Raw genomic sequence first — 10,309 nt, forward strand, 5'->3', positions numbered from 1 at the left:
ATTTATCATGATACTGCTTGGTTCTCTCCTTGTAGGTTCTTAAGTCTTCATATGCTTCTAAGTGCAGCACTTCTAGTTCTTGAAGTTGTGGCTTCCTTTTCCTCTTCTTCTTTCTCTTTCTTTTCCTCTGAAGTTGCTTCACTAGTTTAGTCCCCCCTTTCAACAGAATTTTGTGCATGCACAGGAGAGGGCTAATACCAGGAATGTCAGCTAAAGTCCATCCAATAGCTCTCTTGTGCTTTTTAATTACTTCCAACAATATCTTCTCTTGATCGCTTTCAAGTTTGGTGGAAATAATGACCGGGAGCTTCTTAGAATGTTCTGGTAGGGACTTCAACTCTAATGTGGGAGGTTGCTCCACAGAAGGAAGTGATTTGGCAGTTTCATTTGACAAAGTCTCTGCAATATTCAAACCAAAGGCGTTAGATTCAACTGTACTTGTACTCAATACATCACATTCCAACCCTATGGATTTTTCAGGTTCATCAACGTTGAAAGTAGTAGAATTTGTATTCAAATAATCAGAAATCTCAGTACAAATGTCACACAGAGAAGAACTATTACATGATTCACAATTGGAAGTATCTACACAATCAGAAAAATTAAGGAGAGAGTCTCCTCCTAGAAATTCAAACAAACTATCATCTATTAATTCATCAAGATGGTTAATGTGGAAAACAGAGTGTTCTTCATTTGGGTGCTTCATAGCATCTAGTATGTTAAAGCGGACAACACTGTCTCCAAACTCCATAGTAAGTGATCCAGCATGCACATCAATCTTCGTTCTCGCAGTCTTTAAGAACGGTCTTCCCAAAATGATTGGTGCAACACTATCCACTGACTCTTTCATGTCAAGGATGTAAAAATCAGCTGGAAAAATGAGGTCATTCACCCTCACTAACACATCCTCCACAAGTCCAACTGGATGTGTTATGCTCCTGTTTGCTAGCTGGATGATGACACCTGTGGGCTGTAATGGTCCAAGAGACAAAGATGTGAAGATAGATAAAGGCATAACATTAATAGATGCACCTAAATCAAGCATGGCATTATCTATCCTGTTGTTGCCTATAATGCAGGGAATAGTAAACGTCCCTGGATCTTTGCATTTCTCAGGCATGGAAGTTTTCTGCCTCTCAAAAAGAGCTGATACATTCCTCCCCATGTTCACTCTTTCATTACCCTTTAGCCGCCTTCTATGAGTGCACAAGTCCTTAAGGAATTTGGCGTACTTTGGGATTTGCTTGATAGCATCTAACAAGGGGATATTGACTTCAACTTTTCTGAAAGTATCCAGAATTTCTTTATCAACCTCTTCTTGCTTCTTGGTGGGCTGAACCATTCTTTGAGGGAAGGGAATAGGAATGGACCTCTCCTCTTTGTCTACCACTTTTGGTTGACATGGTGTGGGCATAGGTGCAAGCTGCTCTTGGCTCTTAATCTCTCCTCCTTCACCTTTTGCAGCTAAAGTGCAACTAGGATCCTTCTCCTTAAGCATTTATGGCTCTTGCATCACCTTACCAGATCTCAAGGTAATGGCACTCACATTCTTTGGGTTTGTTACAGTTTGTGCAGGGAGATTGCCTGAACCTTGAGATTGAAGTTGATTTAGGGATGAAGCAAGTTGACCCATTTGATTCTCCAAGGTCTTGATACTTGCTTGAGTTTGTTGTTGGAAGGCCTGACTCTGTTGCTGGAAATTGAGATTACTCATGGTGAGTTGCTTCACAAGGTCTTCCAAAGATGACTCACTCTTTTGAGGTGCAGGAGCTAGTGAAGGGGATGTTTGATGGTGTTGTTGAGATGAAGATGATGGATGGTGATGTTGTTGGGCTGAATATGGCTTGCTTTGTCCAGCTTGATGCGGTTGAAAATGGTTGTTGGATGGTTGGCTAGAGCCTTGATGCTGTGCATTTCCTCCCCACCTTAAGTTAGGATGGTTCCTCCAACCGGGATTATATCTATTAGAAGATAAATCCCAGCTTTGTTGTTGCTGCGGCTGCTGAAAAGGGAATTTATTAGCGTAAATATTAGTAGCATAAGCTTCAGGATTACCTTCCGAAGATTCAGTTTCTTGCAATGTGGGGCAACTATCAGTGAAGTGATCCGTAGATGAACAAATCCTATAAAGCATTGCTGGAATGGATGGAGGTGAAGGTGTATATGCAGCAGAATTCTTTTGGATGGATGCCAATTGTTTCACCTTAGAAGCCAACTCATCTAGCTTATGCTCCAGCTTGTGTGAGTCTGAAGTTTGAATTTCATTAACACTCCTAGACATGAGAGAATTTTGCCTTGTAGCAAATTGTTGAGAGTTAGCTGCCATATTTTCAATGAAGTTTCTAGCGGTAGCGGGAGTTTTGTCAACTAGGGCTCCCCCACTAGCTGCGTCGATCATGCTCCTATCCATTGGGTGTAAGCCCTCATAGAAGTATTGGATTAGGAGCTGGTCACTTATCTAATGATGGGGGCAGCTAGCACAAAGTCTCTTGAAACGCTCCCAATATTCATACAAACTTTCCCTTTCCAGCTGCCTAATACCACATATTTCCTTTCTTATTGAGGCAGCTCTTGAGGCAGGGAAAAAATTTTCCAGGAACAATCTCTTGAGGGTGTCCCAACTTGTAATAGAGCCAGGTGGAAGATAATACAACCAGTCTTTAGCCAAATCCATAAGAGAGAATGGAAATGCCTTCAATTTGACATGCTCCTCCGGAACACCTTGAGGTCTCATGGTGGAACATACAATATGAAACTCCTTCAAGTGTTTGTGAGGGTCTTCACCTGCAAAACCATGGAATTTAGGTAGAAGGTGAATTAATCCAGTTTTCAAAACAAAAGGAGCGTCCACATCTGGATATTGGATGCATAATGTTTGGTATGTGACATCCGGTGCAGCTAGCTCCTTAAGAGTCCTCTCGTCACCTGTCATTGCTCCAAAACTAGAGTTAAGTGAAAATGGAGAAGAGTAAATAGAATTTGGTGTCACAGATTGCAAAGATGCAGTAGGTGATGATAATGATTCAGAGTGTTCAGAGTGATCCCTATGTGTCCTAAGGTTCCTATAAAAAGTCCTATCAATCTCCTGGTCTAATGGATACAAATCTCCAGGGTTTGATCGGGTCATGCACTAGATATCAACTAACTAAATTGAAAGCAAATTGAGCAAATGATATAACAAGAACAATTTAAAATTTCTCTACAGAATTTTGCAGAATTATGTAGCATAAAGTGCAGAAAAACAGAGAAATATGCAGCAAAATGAGTGCAGAAAATTGAAAGTGAGTAATTGAAAAATTGCGGCACTAGAATGAAGGGAATGATGCAGAAAATCATGCAATGATAATGCAGAAACAGACTATAAAATTCGTATGACTATCAACACAATACAAGAACTCAAAATGAAACAAACGTACTAACATGCAAAACACAAAAACATAGCACCAATCATGTTCAACATAAGTTCAGCACCAATAATTCCCCGACAACGGCACCAATTTGATGAAACAAATTTAGCTACTCGTCATGCAAAAGATTGTCGTTAATCCTCATCAAATATGCAAAGAAATGAATGCAGTACTAGGGTGTTATCCTAGGTCGTCTCCAAGAAATTTTTGGTTGGGAACATACATCGAACAAGTGTAAACATGTATTTTAAAGCAAGTAAATTGGAGGGAGGTTTGTCAATTTCCAGATTTTAATCAAGAACGAAATGTAAATTAATGAAATTCAATCAATTAAAATGAGTAATCCCTAGTCAAGCAATGAGTTCCATCATTATTCTTTCAAATGATTCAATAATCCCCTTTCTTCTCCTTGAATTAAGTTAATCTAACAAGCGAAGACTAACTTTAACATCCCAATTAAAATTAAGCATCTTAATGGGCTCCAATCTCTATCCGTAAGATTAAGCAACCTCAAGGATTAATCAAAATTAAGCAATTTTGAATTAGAATTTCGTTAGGTAAATTAGGGTTCATTAAGCAATGTTCCCTTCATGCAAATTCCATTTCATTCAGAGATTGGGGTTAGTAAATTCAAGGAAAGAAAGATTTGTATTGCAATTAATCCCAAGAATTCAACATTCATGTGCATTGACTAGGAATTACAAGGAAGTTTAGCCCTCCATGTGGATGGGCTTCACAAAAGAGAGAAAGAAATGCAAGAACGTAAACATCATTAATGCAAATTCAACAAAAATCAAAAGAGAAATTGGAAATTAAAACCTATAGAGGACCCTTGGCTGTCACCCAAGACTCCAATGTCGTAAGAAATTATCCAAATTTGGCAAAGAAAAATTGTGTAAAGTGTCAAAAGTCCCGTACCCTAATTCCTAAAATCTATTTATAGTGGATGACATGTCACCAAAGTGTCCACTTTTGCCTTTGAAAGTGTCCACTTTGGGCCTTGAAAGTGTCCACGCGCAGAATGAAAGGGTTGCCACTTCTCTGGAGTTGCCACTATTTGTGCTGAAAGTGGCTACTTTGGTGCGCGTGGCTACTATGAGAGCCAATAGTGGCCACGCGCAGGATTGCTTCAAAATCAGCGTCCTGGAGCTTCTGGAGTTGCCACTTTTGGTCTTGAAAGTGGCTACTTTGGATGCGCGTAGCCACTTTGAAAGACAATAGTGGCCACGCGCATCATGCTTCCAATTTAGCGTCCCTGGAGCTTCTGGAGTTGCCACTTTTGGTCTTGAAAGTGGCTACTTTGGAACTTTTAATGCCCAGACTTGCTGTAGTTGCCACTTTTGCTCCCAAAAGTGGCTACTTTGGGGGCAGCTTTCATCCAAGGACCAAGATTTCTCAAATTTAACTTGGGCATTCTGCAAAATCATCAAGATAATTAAAATTGCAATCTATATCTATGTAATTAAATGCAAATTAACCAAAAATTAATAAACCTATGATATTTACTCAAAATGTGATTTCTATATTATTTGCACTATCTAAGTCCATTTTTTCTATTAAGGAGCACCAAAAAGGCAAGTAAAAATATAATAAAAAGTGAATTCATCATCTAGGCGCACTGGTTGTTGCGAAACTCTAATCTTCCATCAATTTGGGCCCAAAATCCACTTGCAGCCTCTTTATACCAAATTGCACAATTAATATATAAATTAGTGTAAACCCCAAATAAAATAAAGGTCAAATATGAATATATGAGCTGTAAAAGAGGGCCTAATTACAAACTTATCTGTAGTTATTGCAAATGTGGAGCTGAATGTCCATACATTCTCCACCATTGAGCTATAAAATCAAAGATAAATTATAACTCTAAAGGTAAGGTCTTAACTATCAGTTAACTTCAAATTAAAATGTTGAAGTTTGTGATTAATTACGAGGAGCAATGCTTTTTCTTTGTGATTTTGCAATGTCGAACCTAAAGAGACCACCACCACTCTTATAAATTGGTAATTCAAATAGTATACTTTGTTGCACATCTTAACTTGACACGAACCTCTTGAAACAATCATACAACCCATTTGTAACCTCCAAATAAAATTCTATTTGAAGGTTGTCATAATAGAATTCCAAGTTTAAAATATGAACGAATACATGCAATGGACGATGAAGCTGACAAGTCCATTTACTATTAATGATTGCAAATACATCTTTGTATTTGCTTTCATTGTTTTTGAATGACTTCATAATAGTTTCTTTACCTTTCTCTATTACTTCATAAATACACCCCATGACTAGTCTTCTTTCCCTATCAACCAAATATACACCCATATAAAAGGAGCCATGATTTTCAAAGTATACACCACATTATTCCAAAATACAGGATTTAATACAATTTTTGTAGCTTGTTTCCCCTTAGATTCCTTTGAGCATTTATTTTCACACCACTCCACATATGTAAACATCTTCGTAAGATTTTCTTTTTCTTGATGAAGTCTTTCTAATGATAGAAAAGATGTTGCAAATTTAGTAACTGCATGTCTTACTAATTCTCTCTTGTTTGTAAAATTTCTCAACAAACATCTCAAATAAATATTAAGCCAACAAATATTCTCCTTTGAATTGTCTTCTTTATCAAGAGGTTTTTCAATATCTTCAAGCATAAGATCTATGCAATGAGCTGCACAAGGAGTCTAATAAAGATGTGGTCTTTTTGCTTCCAACATCTTACCAGCCAAGACATAATTGCTTCCATTATTTGTTATCACTTGCACAACTTTATCTTCTCCAATTTTCTCCATAAGAGCATCAAACATCTTAAATAATTTTTCACTGATCTTCACAAAATTAGATCCATCAATGGACCTCACAAACATAGTCTCAACAAGAGAGTTGACCAAGAAATTAATTAAACATCTTTACTTTCGATCGGTCTATGCATCTGACATGATGGAACAAATCTTAATTTAATATTTCAAATAAATCAATTTTCGCAACAAATGGGATTAATAATAAAAATCTCATAAATGATTCCCAATACATAGCTTCATTAAAGTATTTCAAAATAAGGATGGATTACAAGTTTGAATCAATCATTGCTACAGGACTTAAATAATATTATTTTCAAAAGAATGATTTCCTAAGTCCTATAGTAGTTTCATTCATCCCTTCACTAAGCCTGGTGCTGATCGTCTTGGTAACTTGAAAAATAAACGTAAGGGTGAGTACTCTACACTATTACACACAAGCAAAGAGACTCACCTTCCATATTCCAAATATTACATAATTTAATTTAAATTAATTATCGCAATCACACACACATCAAAGCACATATCAATCATTTACACGCGTACGCTTACTGTACACTGAAGTAAATCACATTAATTTACACACGAGTGACACTCGAAGAGATTTCAAAGAGAGGAATGGGAAATAAATTTCTCAAACCTTAAGCCCCTTAAATACCCTATGAGTCGCGACACTCTAGCTATAGCGAGACCCTTTCTCACTGCAGCGAAAATCTCAGACGATTCTGCATTCTAGTTTCTGCAGAATCTCGCTATAGCGAGACACTCTCGCTACAGCAAGACTGCACCCTAGAAATGCACCTCTTCTGTTGCCTTCTCACTACAGCGAGAACACAAAAAAATCACACCCTTCTCCCAGGGCCTTCTCGCTACAGTGAGAATTCTTTCTCTACAACGAGAACACCGTTGCAACACATACTTAGCCTATTTCTCAATCCTTTTTAGCCAACTCACAAGTCCACACTCATATTTCAACCATGATATACCAATATATACACATCTATGCATATTTACGCACATATTTATGTCACCATACAAGTCAAATGCACATTCAATAGTAATTCACATATTTATATTAATAATGAAATAATATGACAAAATTTGAGGTGTTACAACAACCATATTTGCTCCATTACTCCTTATGATCGTTCATGAGAAAATCAGTATATTCTAGCTTTTTCATAAGAAATGAAACTCGAATATTATGATAACTTAGAGCTAGTAAATTTGGACTAAAAGCACCAACAACTGTAAGTATTTCTTAAAAGATCTTCATTTTAACTTGATACCAAAATCGAGATATGTATTGATAGACCCTTACCTTAGGTTCTTTGTAATAAACTTCTCTTATATTTGCTTGTCTCAATTTTAACTTTTTCCTTTTCTCAATCGCATTATTTGGCTTCCTACAAAACAAATTCATTGGCCCTTTCTTATTACCCATGGCAATACTATGTGTTTGGGTATCCTCCTCATCCTCACTTTCATCATAGCTTATATATTCAAAGTTCTCACATTTGGCATCTCAAAGTTGTTTTGACTCTTTTTATTCTTTTGATATGTCTCAAACTCTTTTCTAACTTCTTCTGAACACTTGTGGCAAGCTTTCACGTTACCCTTCTTTCCAATCAAATGTTTTACTCTAGTGATTCCAATACTCATGACTTTTCCACAAAAATTACATAAAATATTGTTTGTATCACTCTCTTTCAATGAATGAGCATATTTTCATCCCGGGTCAGAACGATTAGAAGCTCTTGAAAATTTTGATGAAGATTCTTGTTAAGCCATGTTAAGGGAAGCTGAGGAAAAAAAGAGAAAAAAAAAAAAAGACATGTGGGAGAGGGAAAAAATGAAAGATAGAAACAGTAAAACTAAAATGAGGAAAATAAAGAAAAAATTGAAAGAGAGAAAGGGGAAAACAAAAAAAAAATGTCTACCATAAAAAATGGGATCACCGAAGATGGAGGACCAATCACTGAAAATAGAGGTTAAGATTGTTGAAGATGGAGGACAAAAATGCAGTACTGACAGTGGCACCCCAACACAATAAATACAAGATCGGAGAAGAGAGACACCCCAGCAAAATGCAGAAGGAGAAGAGAGAGATCGAAGAAGAGAGATAGATAAAAACAAGAGATAGATCAAAAATGAGAAAGAAATCATAGAAGAGAGAGATCAAAGATGATAAGGAAATGCTTTTGAAAGAGATTAGTGAGGCAGAGAACTTAGAGTTTTTGGTGTGGGTTGTCTCAAGACTGGTCGAATTGATAGCCTAAACCTTGCCAAAAAAAAAACCATTTTTCTGGAAAATGCCATATTTCTGCCATTTTTGCCATGGTTGCTGTTACCGCCATGTGCGTAACGGCCACCGTGGTCCCACCACAAAAAACTACCACGCATCTCCATACCTATAATGATGACCTTAAAAAATGTCACACCATTTTGCCATGGCCATTTTTTAACAACATTGCCTATCCTTTTGTCTTTATTAATATAGTTCCTAATGATTAGTAATTATATTTTAAAGTTTTCAGTATCCTTTCGATATTAACTTTAAGAATTAATTATTTATTGTAAAGTGGGAGTTAACTTGTGTATTATAATTTGGGACCCTTTGACGGGATTATAATTACATCAAGTAATTTTATTATTATCATAAGCTTTATTTTGTTCATTGGGTTTACTAAAAAAAAATCTCTCATTAATGTATTAATTTTAGCTTTGTCAAATGAACTCTCTACCAAAGTTAAATAGAAGTAATTATAAGGATTAGATTGACTTATTAAATTGTTCCTTGCCATTTTCTAGTATTGATGGTGCCCTTATTGAGAATGAATCTAAAGTTCTCACACCTTAATCTTCCACTGCTATTATAGCAAAATATGATAAATGGATCATTCTAATAAAATATGTCTAGTACTTATGAAATTCATAATAGACAATGTTCTTAAGATAAGTAGTGCTAAGGAGTAAGTATAGTCACAAAATTTGTCGCAAATAGGTTAGTGATGGATTCTTTGGCAAAAATTCATCACAAAATTGTGAAATTTTAATAGTGCCTCTGAGTAAGAAACTTAAAAAAATTGATAAGACAGGAAAAAAATTACTATCTTTAATTGTTGACAAAGACAATTAACATATTCTTTGTAGGATATTATGTAGACTCTAAGGGTCCTAGATTTAATTGTTTTACTCACACCACCAGAGTTTGTGTCTAATTTTATTTTGAAATAATTTAGAACATATTGTAAACTCTCTTGGTTGTAAGGAAAGTGCAGTTGATGCATTTATCTGAGAAATAGTGGGAGAAAATTAGTTACTCTTCTTCTTTGTGGTGATGATATCCTTCTAGTGATGCATATTTTGTTTTGGACATTGAGATTCATTGTAATAGATTTCATAGTGTCTTTGGGTTGTCACAACAAGGATATATTGATAGAATCCTGAACCAGTTTAATATGCAAAGCCCTGTGTTGCAACCATTCAAAAGGTGAGAAATTTTCTATTGCTTCCTCAGACTGCAATTGAAATAGTAGACATGGAGAAAAATCCTTATTTTTCTACTATTAATAGCTATATATATGCTCAAGTTTGTACCTTGAAATATACTTGAGTAAACCTGATATGGCACATTGGTAGGTTATACAACATGTTTGAGGTACCTGAAAGGTACCATAGATTATATGATTACGGAGGTCAGATCATCTTAAAGTGACATGTTACTGTGATTCTGATTATGGAGGTTGTCTAGATGATCATAATTCCACATCAAGTTATATATTCATGTTAGCTAGATTAGTTATCTCTTGGAAGAGTGTCAAACAGACTCTTACAGCCACATCCAATCATAGAAGCAAAGTATATAGCTTGTCATGAGGCTAGGTGTCAGCAATATGGTTGAAAAAAAAAGCTATATTGCTAGTTTGAATTTGTGAAGAGTATCTTTAAGCTTATTAACTAATTATTATGATAACTCTACAATGGTAAGTTTATCTCTTAACGATAAGAGCTCAGAGCGAACAAAGCACTTTGAGACAAAGTTTATGTTTGTGAGAAAGAAGGTCCAAGAGTTTTTTTTTAAAAAAAAAAAAACTTGTC

At 35.9% G+C, this 10,309-nt stretch overlaps 1 non-coding gene across 1 annotated transcript; it reads left to right on the top strand.

Moving 5' to 3' along the window:
* Positions 1–2,456: 2,456 nt before the first annotated feature.
* On the top strand, positions 2,457–2,561 carry LOC113856784. Its single transcript, XR_003503017.1, has one exon. It is a non-coding gene; the product is annotated as a small nucleolar RNA R71 (small nucleolar RNA).
* Positions 2,562–10,309: the final 7,748 nt, after the last annotated feature.

This window comes from Abrus precatorius, unplaced genomic scaffold, assembly GCF_003935025.1.
Source record: "Abrus precatorius isolate BTA unplaced genomic scaffold, Abrus_2018 Scaffold11, whole genome shotgun sequence".
NCBI classification, from domain to species: Eukaryota; Viridiplantae; Streptophyta; class Magnoliopsida; order Fabales; family Fabaceae; genus Abrus; species Abrus precatorius.